Genomic DNA, 21,820 nt, shown 5'->3' on the forward strand with positions numbered 1-21,820 from the left:
TTGGCAATAAGAGTCTTCTTATGTGCTTTATATACTAAAATTCTGTTGTTCACTTGTATAAATATACAATTATTGTTGCAATAATAAATTACTGCAAAAATTATTGGGGATGACTGCTAACTTTATGTTTAAAAAGCAATTATTATGAAATTTCAATTAACTAAAAATAAAGGCAGAGGGTGGACAGTTAATATCTGTATTAACGGTGGGCCTTCTAGCCAGGTAATTTTAAAAAGTTAACTTTAGGAATGTCTTCTGGGAGCAAATAAATGTTTATAAAAATTTCAGTGATAACATAAGACAGAAATTATGCAGAGGTGATTATATTTCTAAATTCTGTAGAATTATTTCATACACTAGAACCCATAATATGGCAAAATAAAATTTAGAAACTACATTTAATTTTAGTTATTTAACTTTTGAGTAAAAATGCTCTCTCTGGCAATGCCTTGCATTTTGTATGTGTGAATTATAATAAAAGCATCAACTTTGACACTGCAAAATCCCACAAGGAGGAAACCCCCAAAATCATGCTCGACAACATTCATGAAATATCAGACTCAGTAAAGGATCAGGGTTTGAAGAAAAGAATATTGTATGACAAAACAGTAAGATTCCCCAAGTAATCTTGCTCCTTCATTGAACTAGCGGAAAGTCAGTTTCTGTGTAGCAAAAAGATTTTGCTTTGTAGTGGGAACAGGAGGTATTAAGCAGTTCTAACCTCAAATTGCTGCTTCTGTCCTATAAAGTGGAATTTTCACCTATAGACTACTTTTTCAAACCTAATACTGTAAAAATCATCAAAACTTTAGATCAAGGTGCTGCTTTATACATACATCCCTAAATTTCCTTTCTACAATGACATGTGTGACCTCAGCCACCAGCCTTGCACAGCCAGTGAGGATATGCTCCCTGCCAGTTCAATTGTTCTTGGCCTTAGAGTAGGAAAAAGCTTGCCAAGGAAAGTGGGAACTCTTGCTAAAAGCAAGGGTCAGGGACTGGTTTGTAAAGAAAAATTCTTTTGTTCCCTCTGTTTTAGTGGATGCCTTCCCAGTTAGTAAACAAATCTGCTTCTGGAAATGTATTCTTTGATGCTTGAATGACCTTGCTTTGGCATCATCCACTGGCTTGACCTCCAGGGAAGTCTCTTGGAAAAGGACACAGATCAGGCAGGATGGTGCTTATGTGCTTCAGTTGTGTCCAACCTTTTGCGACCCCATGGATCGTAACCTGCCAGGCTCCTCTGTCCATGGGATTTCCCAGGCAAGAATTCTGGAGTAGGTTGCCATTTCCTCCTCCAGGGGGTCTTTCCTACCCAGGGATGAAATCTGTGCATTCTGCATTGCAGGCAGATTCTTTACTGCTGAGCCACCCTGGAAGCCCCACAGATCAGGTGGAAGGCTCAAATAGTCCAGTGGACTGACATGGTAGAAGTTATGGCATTGGCCTCTGCTGACTTCCCTAGTTAACCCTGTGTCCCCAGGACCACTTGGAACCTAGGTCTTGCCAGTTCTGATTTACACAAAGTGAATTCTCATTCTGAATCGTGTTGTCTTTTGTGATTGAGAGATCCTTCTCTCTTTTCAGATCCCTTGTGTTCTGATCACTGTTGTTGTTGTTTAGTCGCTAGGTCCTCTCACTCTTCTGTGACCCCATGGTGGGTAACTTGCCAGGCTCCTCTGTCCATGGGATTTCCCAGGTAAGAATATTATTTTAGTCACTAAGACATGTCTGACTCTTGTGACCCCATGGACTGTAGCCTGCCAGGCTCCTCTGTCCATGGGATTCTCCAGGCAAGAATATTGGGGTGGGTTGCCATTTCCTTCTCCAGGGGTTCTTCCCAACCCAAGGATTGAACCCGGGTCTCCTGCATTGCAGACAGATTCTTTACAAACTGAGCTACAAGGGAAGCCCCAAGAATACTGGAGTGGGCTGTTATTTCCTTCTCCAGGTCGTCTTTCTGAGCCAGTGATCAAACCTATGTCTCCTGCATTGGCAGGCAGATTCTTTACTGCTGAACCACAGGGAAGCTTTATATTCTGATTACTATGTCATTAATCTGTATGTATATAACACAGGAAATTCCTAATATTGTCAAATTTAACAAAAACAACATGCAAACAAGAGGGTGCTATATATGCATCAAGAAGTCTATTTTGCAAGAACAAAGCAAAATAAAACAAACAAACAAAAAAACAAAATGAAGAGACAAAAAGAAATGTGCTGAAATGTTATCAGGGTTTCAGATTTTTTTAAATGGTTAAAATGAGAAAAAAATTGGCTTTGTTATTAATACAGTTGTTTTACATCACATTTTCTTTCACTTGAGTAAATGTAACCATACAGGCTGTTTTCACTTTGAAGCCTTCAGCACACAGTGTAATAAGATAATCTGATAATGATTCCATTCTTGTTCTCTGAAGTTACTTAACTTGTGCACCTCTTTGGAAATATCTTGCCTTGTCAAACTGGTTGTTCATACTGGGGAATAAGGACTGTGCTTTCTTTTCTTTATTTTTTTAATCTCTGTATTCCTCAGAGATCCCAGCACAGCACTCTAACCAGAGTAAATACTCTTTTAACTATTACCTGTTGCTTGGTTATTTGGGAAAGGAACATGCAGTTGGTGTAGCCAGCATTCTCAGTTCACATTCTATGTGGTTAAAAGAGCAAGTGCCTTCAGGTCAGATAACTCCAGATTTTAATCAGCTCTGCTACTTTTCTGACATTTCCTTGGGGAAATTTTCAAATTCCTCTGATAATCTATTTCCTCATCTTTGTAATGAGTGTGAAATAATAACTTCATAGGATTGTTGGGAAAATTTAATGAAAAATGTATACAGAATAATCATTTTCCATATTGTTGGGAGGGATTGGGGGCAGGAGGAGAAGGGGACGACAGAGGATGAGATGGCTGGATGGTATCACCGACTCGATGGACATGAGTTTGGGTAAACTTTGGGAGTTGGTGACTGACAGGGAGGCCTGGTGTGCTGCGATTCATGGGGTCCCAAAGAGTCAGACATGACTGAGCAACTGAACTGAACTGAACCAGAGGGGAAAGAAGGGGAGGGATAAATTAGGAGTTTGGGATTAAATATATACTCTGCTGCTGCTGCTAAGTCACTTCAGTCGTGTCCGACTCTGTGTGACCCCATAGATGGAAGCCCACCAGGCTCCCCCATTCCTGGGATTCTCCAGGCAAGAACACTGGAGTGGGTTGCCATTTCCTTCTCCAATATATACTCTGCTGCTGCTGCTGCTGCTGCTAAGTCACTTCAGTCGTGTCCGACTCTGTGTGACCCCATAGACGGAAGCCCACCAGGCTCCCCTGTCCCTGGGATTCTCCAGGCAAGAACACTGGAGTGGGTTGCCATTTCCTTCTCCAAATATATACTCTACTATATATAAAATACATAATCAACAAAAACCTACTGTATAGCATAGGGAACTATACTCACTGTTTTGTAATAATTTATAATGGAAAGAAATCTGAAAAAAAATAGATGTATATGCATGTGTAACTGGCTTATTTTTCTGTACACCTGAAACTAACACAACATTACAAGCTATATTTCAATTTAAAAAAATATGCCCACTTTCAACATTACTTTCTTCTACTTGATTCTCATACTTCATCACTGTAAAAAAAATCCTTCAAAATTCCAATTTCAAGCATCCCCTCTCACCTTTATTCAACTCACATCTTTACCTGGGCACAATTATTGGATCTTTCTCTTCAGTTTACAACATGCTATAATGTTCCCATCTTAAAATAACTCTCCATTGACCCTTTCTCTTTCTACTCTAATTTGCTCTTCAATCAGCTTTGTTGTTTAGTTGCTAAGAGATGTCCGACTCTTTTGTGACCCCATGGGCTATAGACTGCCAGGCTCCTCTGTGCATGGGATTTCCCAGGCAAGCATACTAGAGTGGGTTGCCATTTCTCACTTCATGAGATCTTCCTGACTCAGGGATCAAAACTGCATCTTCTGCATTGGCAGGCATATTCTTTACCACTGAGCTACCAGGGAAAACTGGTGGTGATTCCCAAATGCAGATTTCCAAATCTAGTCCATAGGTTCAGAATAAGATACTTGAGATGCAGAATGGGGTATCCCAGTTACTTGACATCTCCACTCAAATACTTATAGGCATCTTCAACTTACTATGTACCACACTGAATCCTTCATTCTTTCTGTGACTTCTACATGACCCTCCCACACATCTGCATCTGTTGCAGTGTTCATCTCAGTAAATGGTACCACTATTCAAGTAGTTGCTCAGGCCAAGAACTTGTGAGTCTTCCTTGATTTCTCTATTCCTTTCACACTTCACATCAAGCCACTAAAATTAAGAGAGGCAGACAAACAGGCAAAGGAGTCCTTATATCTCAGACCAACGACCTTCACTGCCATCAACCTGATGTGAAGCAAAACGTACAGCTTTGCTTGGAGCATAGGGAATGATCCCCATCCACACCTCCCATTCACTTTTTAATGCACTCAAATCAGCTTAATAATGGTCAACTATCAGTTCTTATCCTTTTGGAATTTTCAGCAGCACTTGTTATAGTTGACCCCTTCCTTTTAATGGAAGCAATCTTTTCATTTGTTTTTTAGAACCACAATTTCCCAGATTACCAAAGCTTTTTTCAAACTCTTGCTGGTTTTCTCCTTTCAAGCCTCTAAGTTTTGAGTGGGCTTTACCTCAATCCTCAGCTTCCTCTTATCCTCTCCGTCTATATGCTCTCCCTATATGAGTGTGGCCTTAATAGCTACTTGTTAATTCCATAGTGTAAATACTGTTAAAGTTTTTTTGCATTGTTTTATAAGTCTGCTTATACATGTTTAACCACCCTGAGTTTTTCTTCAGGACAGAGATCTTATCTCTCAAATCAAAATTATGTGAAAAAGATACTCAATGTATGTTTGTTGAATGAATGACTGCCGACAAGGCACTGACAATATCAAAGAAAATCTGGTTATGAAATCATTAAGAATAGCAGTTAAACAACTTATCAGAAATAGGCATACATAATCAGAGAATAGTGCATTATGGATCTGAATTTTAAAAGTGATAAAGTTTTATATGTAAATTCATACATACATATGTGCATGTCCATGCATGATCAGTCGTGTCTGACCCTTTTGTGACCCTATGGACTGTAGCCCACCAGACTCCTCTGCCCATGGATTTTCCAGGGAAGAATACTGGAGTGAGTTGCCATTTCCTACTTCAACATAAATGCACATACACACATACATACATATAACGTCACCATTTTGAAGCAGAATTTTCTGTCATCACTTGATGCCCCTTTCTGCCATTTTGACCAAAACTATCTAAGTAGATACCTTTTTTTAACGTTCTCTTATGAGCCTTCCAACAGCTAACAAGCAGATGAAAGATATTAATTCATCACCAGGAAAATAAAAATTATAATTAATCAACAGATAATTAATTTGTGTATGATATTGGACATGTAGTTTCAAGTTTTCTTGGAATGTAATTTCTTCTTGCATAATATGAGAGAATTGGATGAGATGAGATAATTTCCTAAGTTTATTACTCAGTTTCTAGCCTCCGCATAGACTGATATTTGACCAGTGGAATTCACATTTTTAAAATATTTTAAAGCTATATTCATCAAAACTACAAAAGTGAGAAGAATAAAACATTATTCCTATTACTCATAAGTTTGGAAGACCACTCAAAAAGTCAAACAACAAACCCAAGCCAGGAATGCCCTTCTGCTCTTCCTCCCTATCCAAGTATTAAAGTCCCACAAACACTTATAAAGATTTCAAATGATTCAGTGAAGTAGAGGCAGAGCCTGGGGAATAGAGTGTTCTGTCAACACTCTGTTGGGAGGAACAAGCAGCCTGTGGATGACTTGTTCTGTGGGTGGTTTCCTCCCACCATGAAATATGTGAAGGGTGTTCACTCCTGCCATTTAGGAGCAAGCTGGATTTAAAGACAAGGCAGCTGTGCCCAAGTTGGAACCCAAAGTCAGTTCTCTTGGACTTGGAGTTTTCCTCTTTTGTTGGGGAAAATAATTAAAAGATTATTATTTCAAGCATCATATACAGAGCTTCCCGGAAACCTGAAATGACTTTGGGGCTGGTAAAGTTGGATCAAATCATTCACCTACAGCTAGCTCTGTCTGTGCCAATCCCTTTTCAACTTCAAAGAGGTTTCTCAGTCATTCCCTCTTTTGTCATCATTTCTATTCTTGTCTTCTCAACATTTGCTTTGCCTCATCCTAGGGAGGGAGAATGAAAGGATGTAGGGCATCTATGCTCTACCTCGGGTCTTCCATTCCAACACCATTGCAATCTAGCTTCCTTCATGTGCTTTATATTCTGGTTGCACAGAATTACTTGCTCTTCTCTAATGTGCCCTTGTCTCTGGTCCCACTGGGTGCAGATCCTTCTGTAGTTCTGCCGCTTCTCTTTAATGGATACCATCTCACTGAGTTCAAATAGAACCTATTGTGTAAAACTTTTTCTCATATCGCTCTCCACTCCCAACCCAGCCTGCTTCTGAAACTCACACCAACTGTGTAACTCCTTATTGTAGCACTCTTCATACTTCTTTTAAGCACTTTATTTACATTTCTGCCTTTCCCACTCAGATAAATGGACTTCTGGGAAACAAAGACCATGTCTTACTCATTTTTGTATCCATGATACTTAGTCTAGAGCATGGATAATAGGTGATAAGCAATAACCACTTATTGAATGAATTAATATTTTTAACCCTGGACTCTGTCTTTGCTCAAAATCGTGGGAATTGTGACTTACTCATCTCTGTAGTCTCCATCATTTCAGGCAAGGTACTATACACTAATAGTTGCTCATAAAAGCACATGATATAAATGAACTGTAAGTTAAATTCAATAATGAGATCTACTAATTCAATTTAATATTTTACTATCTACTGTGTACAAAGAAATTTTGAAGAGCTGATAGTATAAGAAATAGTATTTATTAACTAAATATCATGAAGCAGAAAGTACATTTTAAAAGAAGTACAATACAGTTGTTCACAAAAATTAAAAGAGGAAAATGTTCATTTAAAGGCATAAGAAAAAGCTTCTTTGAAGCGAAAATATTAATTCTGGCTCTTGAAGATGGGATAATGGGTAGGCAAGCATTCCAGACAAGTGGTTTAAAATACATGTAAACAATAATAGTATAAATTTTACCAGAGGGCAATTACCTTGTGCCTTTGCAACAATTAAACAGATGTTCTTCAATGTTAACTTAATGAAATCTTGTGTTGTCTTATCTGATGCTGTGATGATTAATTTTATGTGTTGTCTTCACTGGGCCACAAGATGCCCAAATAGCAGGCTAATTATTATTTCTAGGTGTGTCTGTCAGGGTGTTTCCAAAAGAGACTATTAACATTGGACTCAGTAGACTGAGAAATGCAGATTGTTCTCCCCACCATGGATGAGTATCAGTCAATCTGTGGAGGGCCTGGATAGAAAAGGGAAAGGAAAAATTCTTTCTCTCTGTCCAATTGATTGAGTTGGGACATGAGTCTACTCCTGCTCTGGAGCAGGGATCGACACCACTGGCACTCTTGTATCACAAGTTTCTGACTCTGGTTGGAAATTCACCACCAGTTTTCCTGGATCTCCAACTGGCAGACAACAGATCATGGAACTTCTTAGGTTCCATTATTGTGTGAGCTAATTCCTTATAACAAATATCTTGGTAGATAAATAGATAGATGCAGATATAGATATTTCTGTCTCTATATGTATCTATGTCTGTATCTGTCTGTCTGTATATCTCTCTGTCTCTCTATCTTCTATTTCATTTCTCTGCAGATCTCTGACCAGTGCAGATATTTATTTCTCTGAAGAGTAGTTTCAGTTGGGCTCTATCACACTTTCCTTCCATCTACCTTTCTTTTTGTATGTATATACTTTTATCTATTTCTGGCTGTGATGTGTCTTCAACTCTGTGTGGGCTTTCCTCTAGTTGTGGTGAATGGAGGCTACTCTCTAGTAGCTGTGCACAGACTTATTGCGGTGGCTTTTCTTGTTGCGGGATATGGGCTCTTGGGCATGTGGGCTTCAGCAGTTGTGGCGCATGAGCTCTGTAGTTGTGGGCTATTGACACAGGCTCAATAGTTGTGGTACATGGGCTTAGTTGCTCCACGGTATGTGGGATCTTCCTGGACCAGGGATTAAACACATACCTCCTGCATTGGCGGGTGGATGCTTAACCACTGAGCCACCAGGGAAGCCCTGCCTTTCTTAATACCTTTACAAAATGACAGGTCCCACAGTTTGCTTTAAGATCCTCAGGTGCATACATCTCAAATTTAAAAATACATTGTTATACAATAAAAGTTGCATCATATTTTATTTCATTAGAAAACTATCATGATAGTAAAGATCTTAATTACATAAATGAGCTGGTAGTGAAGACATCAAGATTTAAGCCAGCTCCTGTGTCTAAATTCCCTTTCCTTCCAGACTATTTACTGAGGCAAATTCTAGCAGTATTCTTTACTCTTCTGGTATCAGAGAGATCACCATCATTCTTCCTTTCCCAGCGTGATCATAACCATAGAATCTCAGGGAATGTAGCAAAGGGAGTAGATCCTGTTCATTATAAATGGACTGAAGAAATGATCATGATATTGCAACTTTGTCCCCATTGACTATGTTTGGAAGACAAAATCTCCCTGGATAAAATGTTCACATGCAGAAATAAGTTATGTATGCATTGTTAAAAAGATTCTGCATTAAGGCAGGAAGACTTTGTATTATTTTCTACAATTGTATGTCAATATGCATAGTTTCTAAATTAAATATTAATTAAAAAGCAATGAACAAAAGAAAAATACAGTCCTAAACAAGTAATCAAAATAAATTTCAATAGCATTAAGGATTTAATGTGAAAACTGAAATAAAAACCGTACTAGAATAAACTATTGGTGAACATTCTCCTAATCTTGAGGTGGTAAAAGTCTAGAGAGAAATGACACCAAAGGCAATGAAGGGAAATCATGATGTATTTGACCAGATAAAAATTTAAAGTTTACTCTAGCAAACATAGTAAACATGTCAAAATGTTTACAAAATGTAAAAATACTTGCAGTATATGTGACATTAAAAGTTTTCATAATATTAACGTATGGCATGAAATTAGAAATCAAAAGATATATATGTGGAAGTAGAAGCAGTATAATAATCAGGTAATTCAGAAACAGAAAATCTATGAATGACTAAAATTATAAAGGTAATAAATCTTACTAATATTCAAGAAAAATGAAAACTAAAAGGAGAATGAGTTACCGTATTAGATTCTCAGATAAAATTCATTATAGTGAGAATACCTGCCTCATTATGATATTTTTGACTATTCCTTCTTCCTATTAAGGTTTGAATCCCAATAGTAAATCATTTCCTAATATAGTATATATAGTAAGAAAATGATAATTAGGTGATCTTTCAATGAAACTTTAGAGCAAAAGGTTTGTAGTAAGAAAAATGAATATTCTTTTTTCTTGTCCTTATAAGTCTTCAGTTTTCATCCCTAAATCAAATAGTATGGCTTAGCAACTAAATATACAAGGTGTTTTGTTACATTTAAATTTTGGGTTAAAAATAAATAATGTTTGGCATAAGAATGGATCCTACATTATTTAGAATATATTCATACCAAAACAAATTGCTATTTATTTAAAATTCTAGCGTAACAGGGTGTCTGGCAAGCCTATCCCTGAATCAACTTTCTCTACTCTTGCAAAAGAAGTTCACTTCTATAGCAGTTTCCACCCATACCAAAAAAGCATGGCCCGAGCACATTAGGCTCAGTTTTCATATACACTGAATTCACTGATTAGATAAAAGCCAAGGGTTTTTTGCTTTATCCTAATGTATTAAATTTCCTTCAGATAGTAAGGAAAAAAAGAATCAGTAAAAATGACAAAAGATCTAACATGCAGACAACAGCTACAAAAGGAAGGAAATATAATTTCCATATCTCATCTTATGAACATTGCTTGAAACAATATTCATGATACAGGAGAATAAGCTAACCATTTTGAGCCTAGAGCATTCCCATCCCGTGTTTTAGACCTTTGTGTGTTAATGGCAGCCACCCAGGAAGTCACAGGGATGCAGAAATCATCCAGGCCAGAAACCATGACAATTAGATTGCTTACCTTATTGCTAATGGTCTTTCTTCCTAGGAATTACCCAGTCACACAGCTGCAGGTGGAAAAAAAAAAAAAAGTTTCAGAACATGCCACAGCTGCCCTTTCATTCCTACTGAGAGGAAATGAGAAAAGAGAACTAATATCCCCTCCCCCATAGGCTGGAAACAAATAAATTATGGAAGTTACTATACCAGAAGAAAGGAGTCTCAGCAGAGAAGTGGCCTTTGGAGTTAACTTGTTGTAGTCATTCTCAAAAAGTGTTTGGAGAGGTTTTGGATGCTTTCTTGGCTCCTTGAGCATCACAGCTTCTAACACTAAAAAGTCTTTGTGACCACAGTACTGTGAGCTAGGTCCTGGACTCAAAAGAGTGTGTGGGGAATAGATAAAATGGTTCCAGCTGTGTTTTTATTTCTATGAATCCTCTCGCTGTCCTTTTAATGCCCTCTGACCTGCTGGCAGTGTCATCAAGTCTGAATATAGGACTGGGAAGCACTTCACTGAGGAAGTAAAGCAAACTTGTCTTCATTTGGTTACCATGGTTATGGTACTGAGTGTTAACAACCTGATGATTTGCATTGCAAACCTTCATTGGAAATGAGGACAGTGGAACTTGATATTCTGGGTGGAGAGGTTCAATTCTCAAGAACAGACGTCTATTGGAAATTTTCAGAGGAAACAGAACATAAATATACACACATACTCCCAAACCCATAAAGAAGAGGACCAAATTCTAAGGGCTAACAGTCAGTCTTATCCTCCATGGTATTTCAGTATCTATAAAGTAATTTAGTTGAAAGATCAGACAATTTCATTATTGAAAGGTAAATAAGCACATTACCAGCCTCACTTAAAAAAATTAAATTTCACAGTCACATTCAGCATGCGTTCTTGTGAAGGACATAATGCTAAAAGAATTCCCTAAAAATGATTCTATCCTTGAGTCATGCCTGCCAGCAAATATTCTTCATTTTGAAAAGCTGCATTAGCAGAGTTTTAAGTGATGGAAAAGACCATGTGCATTTCTAATTACATTTAATTTCAAGCAAACAGGAGCCCCAGTAAAGGAAGGTGCTAAGGTTACTTTCAAGGGGAATAAGGTGACAGGGCCTCATCGAGTCTTCCCTCTCCCTCTATGACAGCTAGTGAGGTTCCTCTGCAGAGCTCCTAGTATCAATGAGTAGAATCTGAAGAGCCCTATAAATTGATCTGAAACCTACCCTAGGAGAAACCCTTGTCTCTTAGGGTTCTCTCACCTCTCCACCACCAGCATCTGAGATCTTTACTCCCAGAAGCCCAGGAGTTTCTAGAGACCTGAGATAACACCACAGCCTCCTTTTGCTCCTGTGGGCATCCACAACCCATTTAACCCTAATAAGAGACCAGAAACTTAGTCTTTGACAAAGGCTAACTTGCAAGGCAAAATGTAACTGAACTATCATATCCAGAGCTACACTTGGAAAATGAAGTCCATATTTTAAGTTCTCATTTTAATATAAGTGATTTTTAAATAAAAGTAGACATGCAATTGCATCCACAAAGAAACCGTCAATTACTCATATTTTAGTTAGCCATTAGTTATATATGTATTGTTTATGTAGATAACTTATTGGGAGGTTGCAGTACACAATGCGTTGAAATCTGCATTAGAAATTAGGAGGCTAGGACTGGATCTTAACCAAGTTGCTACTAAAATGGGCCTGGGAAAATCAATTCCTTTTCAGAGGCACAGTTAATTCAGAAAAATTATGTGTGCATCACTGAATTTTTTAAAGCATTTTCTGCATGAATTTTGGAGCCCAAGAAAATGAAGTCTGTCACTGTTTCCACTATTTCCCCATCTATTTGTCATGAAGTGATGGGACCGGATGCCATGATCTTAGTTTTTTGAATGTTGAGTTTTAAGCCAGCTTTTTCACTCTCCTCTTTCACTTTCATCAAGAGGCTCTTTAGTTCCTCTTCTTTTTCTGCCATAAGGGTGGTGCCATCTGCATATCTGAGGTTATTGATATTTAAATAAAATATCATAGACTATATCAAAATATGTGAAACAGTGGGAAATTGATAGCCAGTGCACTGCTACTCTAAGAACAGCTTTCCAAATAAACACTTTCCTTCCAGTTCTGTTTCCCAGCATGCAGAGTAATATCTTCCTTAGTAATAAAGAAATAGTTAAAGCTGAATTAGCTCACTGTCTAAGGAAGTAGGCAATAAAGTAAATCAAAATGACAATTGAGTTACTAAGTTTAGAGGGGTAAAAGGATAGGGTTCTATGGGATTTCATAGTTAGAACCCTCAGTTCATCATTGAGGGTTTGGAAAAAAAACATCCTGGAAAATACAGAGTCTAAGCTTGATTCTAGGGGAGATTACAAGTCAGTAAAAGAGGTGAAGCAGAAAGGAAATAAGCTAAAGGGGATGTTCCAATTAGTAGGGAGAGGAGGGTAGAGGAAAAAATGAGACTGACAAAGTTAATGTCATGAATTTTCTGTATTTTCAATAAATATATCATTCTCATAACTTTGATCTCTCTGGAAATCCTGTAATACAGTGGCAGGGATAGGGGAAGTGAGACCCAGAAAACTATGTCATTTGACAATATCACAAAATGAATTTTTGATACATTAGACACTAGAATAAGGGTGTCAGGAATTCCTTACTTAAATTCTACAGTTGATATGTCATCCTGGGAAAATAGGCTAAAAGAAGAGATACAGGTTTAATGTCTTTCCAATTAAATGAATTCATTTATAGTCCCATTTGTCTGGAGTAGTCCTCTTAAGCGGAGAAGGCACTGGCAACCCACTCCAGTACTCTTGCCTAGAAAATCCCATGGACGGAGGAGCCTGATAAGCTGCAGTCCATGGGGTCGCTAAGAGTCTGACACGACTAAGCGACTTCACTTTCACACATTGGAGAAGGAAATGGCAACCCACTCCAGTGTTTTTGCCTGGAGAATCCCAGGGACAGGGGAGCCTGGTGGGCTTCCGTCTATGGGGTCACACAGAGTCGGACACGACTGAAGTGACTTAGCAGTAGCAGTAGCAGCAGTCCTCTTAAGAGTGTCAGTAAATAAATGCAAGCCCCTATACTCTGCATGGGGAGGGGAGATGGAGGGTGATCCAGGGGAAAGGAACAGCATATGCAACGGTCTGGAGGCAGGAGAGAAAATAGTATCACTGAAGAATTGCAAGAGTCTAATTATTACTGCAGTCCGTGGGGTCATAAAGAATTGGACATAACTTAGCAACTGAACCAGAACAACAACTGAATAACATATGGAGTCGGTGCCAAGTGATACAGATGAGGAAAGGAGTAACCAAATCATAAAGGATTTTGCACTCTATTAAGAGGTTTGCACTTAATTCTGAGAGTAGTGGAGAAGTAACATGACCAGATTTATATTATAAAAAGTTCCTCTTACTTTAATACGGAGAATGGAATGAGTGGAAGGAACATGACTGAAGACAGGAGGCTGGGGACCAGGTGAGAAATATTAGTGACCACAGTCATGGCCCAGAGTTAGAGACATGAGTTCCTTTAGAACCATGTGGGAGAAAGAAAAAATCAGCAGGTCTTATTAACTGATCTACAAAGCGAGGAAAGACAGTGGTCAAAGATTTTTCTCAGGTTTCCAACTTGGTCAGCTGGTCAGTATCATTTCACGTAGTGAGCAGGGATTACAGAAGGAGGTATACGTTTATAAATGGATCTAGTGTGTTTTGTTTTGCAAATGTAGAGTTTGGGGTTCCTGTGGAAACACCAAGGAAAAGTATCAGTATGCAGTTTGAATCCATGAGTCCAGTGTTCAGTAATGAAGTCTGGGTTCACGTGCGTCTTCAGTCACAAAATAGCTTCTAACTGAAGCCAAAGTGACAGGTGAGTTCACGATAAGAAGGAGTGCAGAGTGAGAGGAGGTCCCAACCGAGAAGCAGAGCAAGCTGAAGGGAAGAATTAAGAGTGTCAAAATCAGAAGAAGGCTTATAAGCTCTGGAGAACTGAGCACATTATAAGCTCTGGAGAACTTCCACGCACATTCAGGTTTGAGAACCCTTGAATCAAATGTCTCAAATCTCTGTCATGTCTCCCTTTAATATTCAATAGTTCAAACCCATTAGATGTTTCAGCAATACAACTGACTCTAATCTAGACTTATCAAGCATCCTGATGATTATAATTTGGCTTCGCATACATGAGAATCTCTAGTGCCAGAGATTTTAGTCAGTAGGTCTGGGATGGAATGAGAAAATTTGCCTTTTTAAGTTCTCCAAAGTGACTCTGATGTAGTGAGTCCCAAAGAGCAGCATTTAAGAATCATTGTTTCTGGTTAGTGCATCTTTTCTCCTGATTGGTGCTTCTTGACATTGCTCTTCTACCCACAAATACTCACCCTCTATTATTAAACATTAAAAGATATATTGATGGTTGAACTGTACGTGGAGCTTGTTTTCTAGTATGTTTCCAGCTCATTGGGAATGTTCCCACTCTTACTTTTCCCACTTATATCCTGTGAAAATGTCTCTTACAGAGAACATGTTAGTGATGATGGTGGTGATGGTTTTTAATGATCAGAGACACAGCCTGGGATAGGGAGATAGAGCTTCAGCCTCCCTAGAATCTCATCAGACCCACATTCTTTACTAAGACTAATCCAGTGTTTCTGATCCTCTTAAAAGGATTATGTTAGCGCAAATTCAAAGGTATACCTACTCTCATTTCAGCTGAGTCCTTCCCATATTGGAATTCTGTACATAACCATGGTGACGAAAATAAGATGATGATAATGATAGCTCTCCTTTATTACTGACTTGTGCCAAATCCCACACTAAAAGTCGTGCATTTTCTTAGTTATTATTATTCCTACTTCATAGATGAGTAAACTGTGGCTCACAGATATTAAACAACTTGTCCCCAGTCACACAAGTCATAATGGCTAGACCCAGGAGTCAGGCAAAGTTAGACCTATCTGACTTCCAATCCATATGATTAACAATTATATATATATATATACACACACATATATATTTATATATATTCTAAGCACTCAAAAAAAAATTGCTCTTATATACTTTCCAAACAGTTAGTTCAGAAAAAAAGAGCATTTTTTTTTTCAGAGTTGTCAGAATCTTTCTTGGTTTTCCAATTATTTTAAATAAAAGAGAAGCAGATTTAGCCCAGTCTGTGTCCATCAAGCTAAGTCAGAGAACTGGTTATCATGTGTGTTGCAAGAGTTTCTCAGCAGGTCCAAAGCCCTAGCTAAACACAGATGAGAGCTAAAGGTAGGCTTTCCTTCCTTTTACATTGATGCAAAGACACTCAGTCTCAATATTTTTTGAATATTCCCAATGAGCCAGAAACGTACTAGAAAATACAAGCTCCATGTACCCTTCAATTAAATGATAATTAGGATGATTTATAGGTTAATAAGCTACAAAAATAAATGAGAGGTAATTCTTTCCTATAATCTTTAGTAGATAATATGATAAATTGAGATGCTAAGTGCATATCATGAGATTAACTGACCCCAAATAGCTCCATGTTCCAAATAACTCTTAATTTCCAGCAGATGGACATTAAGATAGCATTTTACTTGTTGAAATCTCTAATTATGCTTATACTGTAATTTAACCCTTTGAGTTAGATTTGTTGCATCACGCATGTGCACAAATATTGGTATTCATTCTTATCACAACAAACCCTGATCAATTCAATCTTTCTACAGTAAAGATCCAAATCAAATGCTGCCTCCACCAGGAATGGGACTCCCCTATATTATTTTCGTTTTGCTTATGCTTGTCATGGAGCACCTACCATCATGTGTTAGACCTCTGATTCTCAAATGGAACTGATTTTGCCCCCAAGGGGACCTTTGACAATGTCTGAAGACATCTGTTGCTTCCTGACCTGCATACAGGTTTCTCAAGAGACAGGTCAGGTGGTCTGGTATTCCCATGTCTTTCAGAATGTTCCACAGTTTATTGTGATCCACACAGTCAAAGGCTTTGGCATAGTCAATACAGCAGAAATAGATGTTTTTCTGGAACTCTCTTGCTTTCTACATGATCCAGAGGATGTTGGCAATTTGATCTCTGGTGCCTCTCCCTTTTCTAAAACCTGCTGGAACATCTGGGAGTTCACGGTTCACATATTGCTGAAGCCTGGCTTGGAGAATTTTGAGCATGACTTTACTAGCGTGTGAGATGAGTGCAATTGTGTGGTAGTTTGAGCATTCTTTGGCATTGCCTTTTTTTGGGATTGGAATGAAGACTGACCTTTTCCAGTCCTGTGGCCACTACTGAGTTTTCCAAATTTGCTGGCCTATTGAGTGCAGCACTTTCACAGCATCATCTTTCAGGATTTGAAATAGCTCAACTGGAACTCCATCACCTCCACTAGCTTTGTTTGTAGTGATGCTTTCTAAGGCACACTTGACTTCACATTCCAAGATGTCTGGCTCTAGGTCAGTGATCACGTTATTGTGACGATCTTGGTTGTGAAGATCTTTTTTGTACAGTTCTTCTGTGTATTCTTGCCACCTCTTAATATTTTCTGCTTCTGTTAGGTCCATACCATTTCTGTCCTTTATTGAGCCCATCTTTGCATGAAATGTTCCCTTGGAAATCTAATTTTCTTGAAGATATCTCTTGTTTTTCCTATTCTGTTGCTTTCCTCTATTTCTTTGCGTTGATCACTGAGGAAGGCTTTCTTATCTCTCCTTGCTATTCTTTGGAACTCTGAATTTAGATGCTTATATCTTTCCTTTTCTCCTTTGCTTTTTGCTTCTCTTCTTTTCACAGCTATTTGTAAGGCCTCCTCAGACAGCCATTTCGCTTTTTTGCATTTCTTTTCCATGGGGATGGTCTTGGTCCCTGTCTCCTGTACAATGTCACGAACCTGCGACCAGAGTTCATCAGGCACTCTATCTATCAGATCTAGTCCCTTAAATCTATTTCTCACTTCCACTGTATAATCGTAAGGGATTTGATTTAGGTCATATCTGAATGGTCTAGTGGTTTTCCCTACTTTCTTCAATTTGAGTCTGAATTTGGCAATAAGGAGTTCATGATCTGAGCCACAGTGAGCTCCTGGTCTTGTTTTTGCTAACTGTACACAGCTTCTCCATCTTTGGTTGCAAAGAATATAATCAATCTGATTTCGGTGTTGACCATCTGGTGATGTCCATGTGTAGAGTCTTCTCTTGTGTTGTTGGAAGAGGGTGTTTCCTATGACCAGTGTGTTCTCTTGACAAAACTCTATTAGCCTTTGCCCTGCTTCATTCCGTGCTCCAAGGCCTACTCCAGATGTTTCTTGACTTCCTACTTTTGCATTCCAGTACCCTATAATGAAAAGGACATCTTTTTTGGGTGTTAGTTCTAAAAGGTCTTGTAGGTCTTCATAGAACTGTTCAACTTTGGCTTCTTCAGCACTACTGGTTGGGGCATAGACTTGGATTACTGTAATATTGAATGGTTTGCCTTGGAAATGAACAGAAATCATTCTGTCGCTTTTAAGATTGCAGCCAAGTACTGCATTTCGGACTCTTTTGTTGACCATGATGGCTACTCCATTTCTTCTAAGGGATTCCTGCCCACAGTAGTAGATATAATGGTCATCTGAGTTAAATTCACCCATTCCAGTCCATTTTAATTCACTGATTCCTAGTATGCAGGTCAGGAAGCAACAGTCAGAACTGTACATGGAACAACAGACTGGTTCCAAATAGGAAAAGGAGTACGTCAAGGCTGTATATTGTCACCTTGCTTATTTAACTTATATGCAGAGTACATCATGAGGAACGCTGGGCTGGAAGAAGCACAAGCTGGAATCAAGATTGCCAGGTGAAGTCTCAATAACCTCAGATATGCAGATGACACTACCCTTATGGCAGAAAGTGAAGAGGAACTCAAAAGCCTCTTGATGAAAGTGAAAGAGGAGAGTGAAAAGGTTGGCTTGAAGCTCAACATTCAGAAAACAAAGATCATGGCATCTGGTCCCATCACTTCATGGGAAATAGATGGAAAAACAGTGGAAACAGTGTCAGACTTTATTTTTTTGGGCTCCAAAATCACTGCAGATGCTGATTGCAGCCATGAAATTAAAAGACGCTTACTCCTTGGAAGGAAAGTTATGACAAACCTAGATAGTATATTAAAAAGCAGAGACATTACTTTGTCAACCAAGGTCCATCTAGTCAAGGCAATGGTTTTTCCCGTGGTCATGTATGGATGTGAGAGTTGGACTGTGAAGAAAGCTGATCGCCGAAGAATTGATGCTTTTGAACTGTGGTGTTGGAGAAGACTCTTGAGAGTCCCTTGTACCGCCAGGAGATCCAACCAGTCCATTCTAACAGAGATCAATCCTGGGTGATCATTGGAAGGACTGATGCTAAAGCTGAAACAGCAATACTTTGGCCACCTCAAGCGACGAGTTGACTCACTGGAAAAGACTCTGATGCTAGGAAAGGTTGGGGGCGGGAGGAGAAGGGGACGACAGAGAATGAGATGGCTGGATGGCATCACCGACTCTGTGGACATGAGTTTGAGTGAACTCCGGGAGTTGGTGATGGACAGGGAGGCCTGGCGTGCTGTGATTCATGGGGTCGCGGAGAGTCGGATACGACTGAGCGACTGAACTGAACTGAACTGAACTGAAGACATCTGTGGTTGTCACAGTGGGAGGAAGGATCCTACTATTGCCTCATGGGCAGAGGTCAAGGATAGTGTTGCACATGTTGTAATATACAGAGCACTCCCTCCATTACAAAGAACTGTTCAGCCCCAAATTTCAAGAGCATTGAGACTGAAAAAACTCTGTAGGACAAAGGAAAGACATAAATTGCTCTAGGACTTAGAGTCACAGGTGCTTAGTTCAGCTCTGGCCCCGGTATTTACTACCTATGAGACATTGGGCAGGTCTTAATATCTGAATCTGAATATTCTCATCAGTAAAATGTAGACACTTATTTTACAGATGCTCCCCTTACAGAAATGTTGTAGGGTTCACAGCAATAATGCCTTAAAAATGGCCTATAAACTGTCATTAGATGCATTGAGCTTGTATTTATAATGATGATTGCAATAGTAATAACTGTGCAGGCAATTTGGATACATAGGTCTAGAGCTCAATCATGAAATCTAGGCTGAATTTCAAATTGAACTAGAATCTTACTCATTTTAATTTCATCTCAATGAGTATTTATTGCACAGGATCTCTGGGCTGGCATTCTTCTAGGTACTATAGATATAAAAATGAGATATTCTCCCTGAATTAAGGGACTCTTTTTTAGAATGGAAATAGAGTCATAAACAAAAATTATAATACCATGTAAAATAACCTAAGATAACAGAGGATAGGTGAATAAAGTTTTTTAGAAGCAGAGCAGTTCAAGATATATTTTAAAAGTTTATGGGCTGCATTATTACTGGCAACAAAAAAACTTTCTTTACTACCTCTCTTTACTGATCCCCATGGGGGAAAATATACATTCTTATGACTTAGATTACGCACTCTACAGAGTAGCTAAAAGTCAATAAGGAACTGAAATTGCTTTTTAACAATGATTATGTTAAATCTGACCATATAGTAAAGTAACAAAAAGGAGGCAGTTCTCTAAGCTTTAATCCTGAAATGGGACCACTAGCCATGACTCAAAGCAGTAGCATATATTGTGAACTGCTCATTGCTGTAATTGAGGGATAAAATGTTCTCAGAATGCAAATGAATGATATTCAGGGTGAGTTATCTAGGACAGTCCAGGCAACTGGATAGTATTCCCAGTTACTTTGTTCATAGGAAATAACATGAAACTGCAATACTTTGGCCACCTCATGCAATGAGTTGACTCACTGGAAAAGACTCTGATGCTGGGAAAGGTTGGGGGTGGGAGGAGAAAGGGACGACAGAGAATGAGATGGCTGGATGGCATCACCGACTCTGTGGACATGAGTTTGAGTGAACTCCGGGAGTTGGTGATGGACAGGGAGGCCTGGCGTGCTGTGATTCATGGGGTCGCGGAGAGTCGGACATGACTGAGCGACTGAACTGAACTGAACTGAAATGTCTGATAAACTGAGCAGGATTCCTTGACAGTAGTAGAGGAAGTGGGTACTGACTTTCCCCTTTCTCTACCGCACTTTTGATTGGAAGTGTGTTCATGCAAAGTTGCTTCAGTCGTGTGCAACTCTAGGCAACCCTATATATTGGGGCCCGCCAGGCTTCTCTGTCTGTGGGATTCTCCACGGAAGAATACTGGAGTGGGCTGCCTTCCCCTCCTCCAGGGGATCTTCCTGATGCATGGATCAAACCTGCATCTCTTATGTCTCCTGCATTGGCAGGCGGGCTCTTTACTATTAGCACCACATGGGAAGCCCCTTGATTAGGAGACAGAGTACCTAATATCCAGTGACACTGGAAACAGTGAGTGTACTCATCTTGTCTATGCACTGTCTTGGGTACTTAACAATTTTGGCATTACTGAATAGTTACTATATTACTAACATGTACTTCCTAGACTGTCCATTGTCATTTCCCTTTCATGGATCTGCTAACCTAGAAAATACTCAGTATTGCTTATGCTAATGGCTCCAAGCCGTTTTAATCCAAAGGGCTCCTCAGTGATTCAAGAGGAATCAACACAATTACAGCTACCATTTATATCAGAAAACCTCGTAGAGTTAATAAGTAAAAAGCTCCACTATCCCACACCATGAACAGAGTGAATATGGCACACTTGGGCAGCATCTAAGATCTTTCAAGAATGAAGTCCAAGAGAATTTCTCCCATTGTTGTGAGCTTTACTTTCAGGAAACCCAATAGGACCTCACAATGAAGATGTAAGAAAGACTCTGATGGCTCTGGGAGACATAGGGCAAGAGTAATCATTGTGAGATATTAATATGACCAGATCCTTCCCCATAACAAAGGTCTGTTCTCCAAGAGAATATGCTTTGCCAGAACCTTATCCCAGTCGTGGAAGAACATTCCTCCTATTACAGACCACTTTAGATTTTTTGTCTCATTTAAGAAAAAGCATGGTCAATTGGGGTCAATACTTCAAGGAAATAGATCAGGAATGCTTCTTCCAGGTATGGCAATAGGGCAGGAGGGAAGAAGCTATATGACTGGAGAAACATTTGTGAAGGTCTCAACCCCAACCACTGAGTCTTAGCCTCAGGGTTTTAGAGGCCCACTTAAACACTGAGATCTAATCAAAGGATTGCAGAATGCATTCTCTTTCCCACATTCCACTCACACACCAGCAGAGTTCTGATGTAATAGTAGTGGATTACAGCTGAAAGATCTATAATCTCTTTTTCCCTCTCTTCTCTTTCTTTCTCTTTCTGAGGAGTACTTGGGGAAAACCAAAGTTAAGATGGGAGATTAAAAACCCCAGGACACTAGAGGAATTTGAAAGCCTCTGGCATCCATAGCCATGGCTGACATTTAATACAGACAGACCAATCGCTGGTCAGATTAGCATAAATTCTTATAATAAAGGCCATTTGCCTCAGTTCTTATTACCTGGTACAACATGTGTGACTTTCAACAACAAAAATTTACAAAGCAAGAAAAAACACTGTATAAAGAGGTGAAACAATTATCAGATCCAAACTCAACTATGACACAGATGTTGGCAT

At 39.0% G+C, this 21,820-nt stretch overlaps 1 protein-coding gene across 2 annotated transcripts in view; it reads right to left on the bottom strand.

The window, feature by feature from the left end:
• ITPRID1 (ITPR interacting domain containing 1) overlaps positions 1–21,820 on the bottom strand; it is a 132,343-nt gene that overhangs the window by 101,015 nt on the left and 9,508 nt on the right. For both annotated transcript variants that reach the window (XR_008685248.2, XM_055420921.2), the window contains exon 2: positions 10,195–10,240. The gene's annotated coding sequence lies outside the window, so the exon portion shown is untranslated. The remainder of the gene's footprint in view (positions 1–10,194; positions 10,241–21,820) is intronic.

Source organism: Moschus berezovskii, chromosome 3 (genome assembly GCF_049115385.1).
Source record: "Moschus berezovskii isolate FMDL1 chromosome 3, NW_MosBer_1.0, whole genome shotgun sequence".
NCBI classification, from domain to species: Eukaryota; Metazoa; Chordata; class Mammalia; order Artiodactyla; family Moschidae; genus Moschus; species Moschus berezovskii.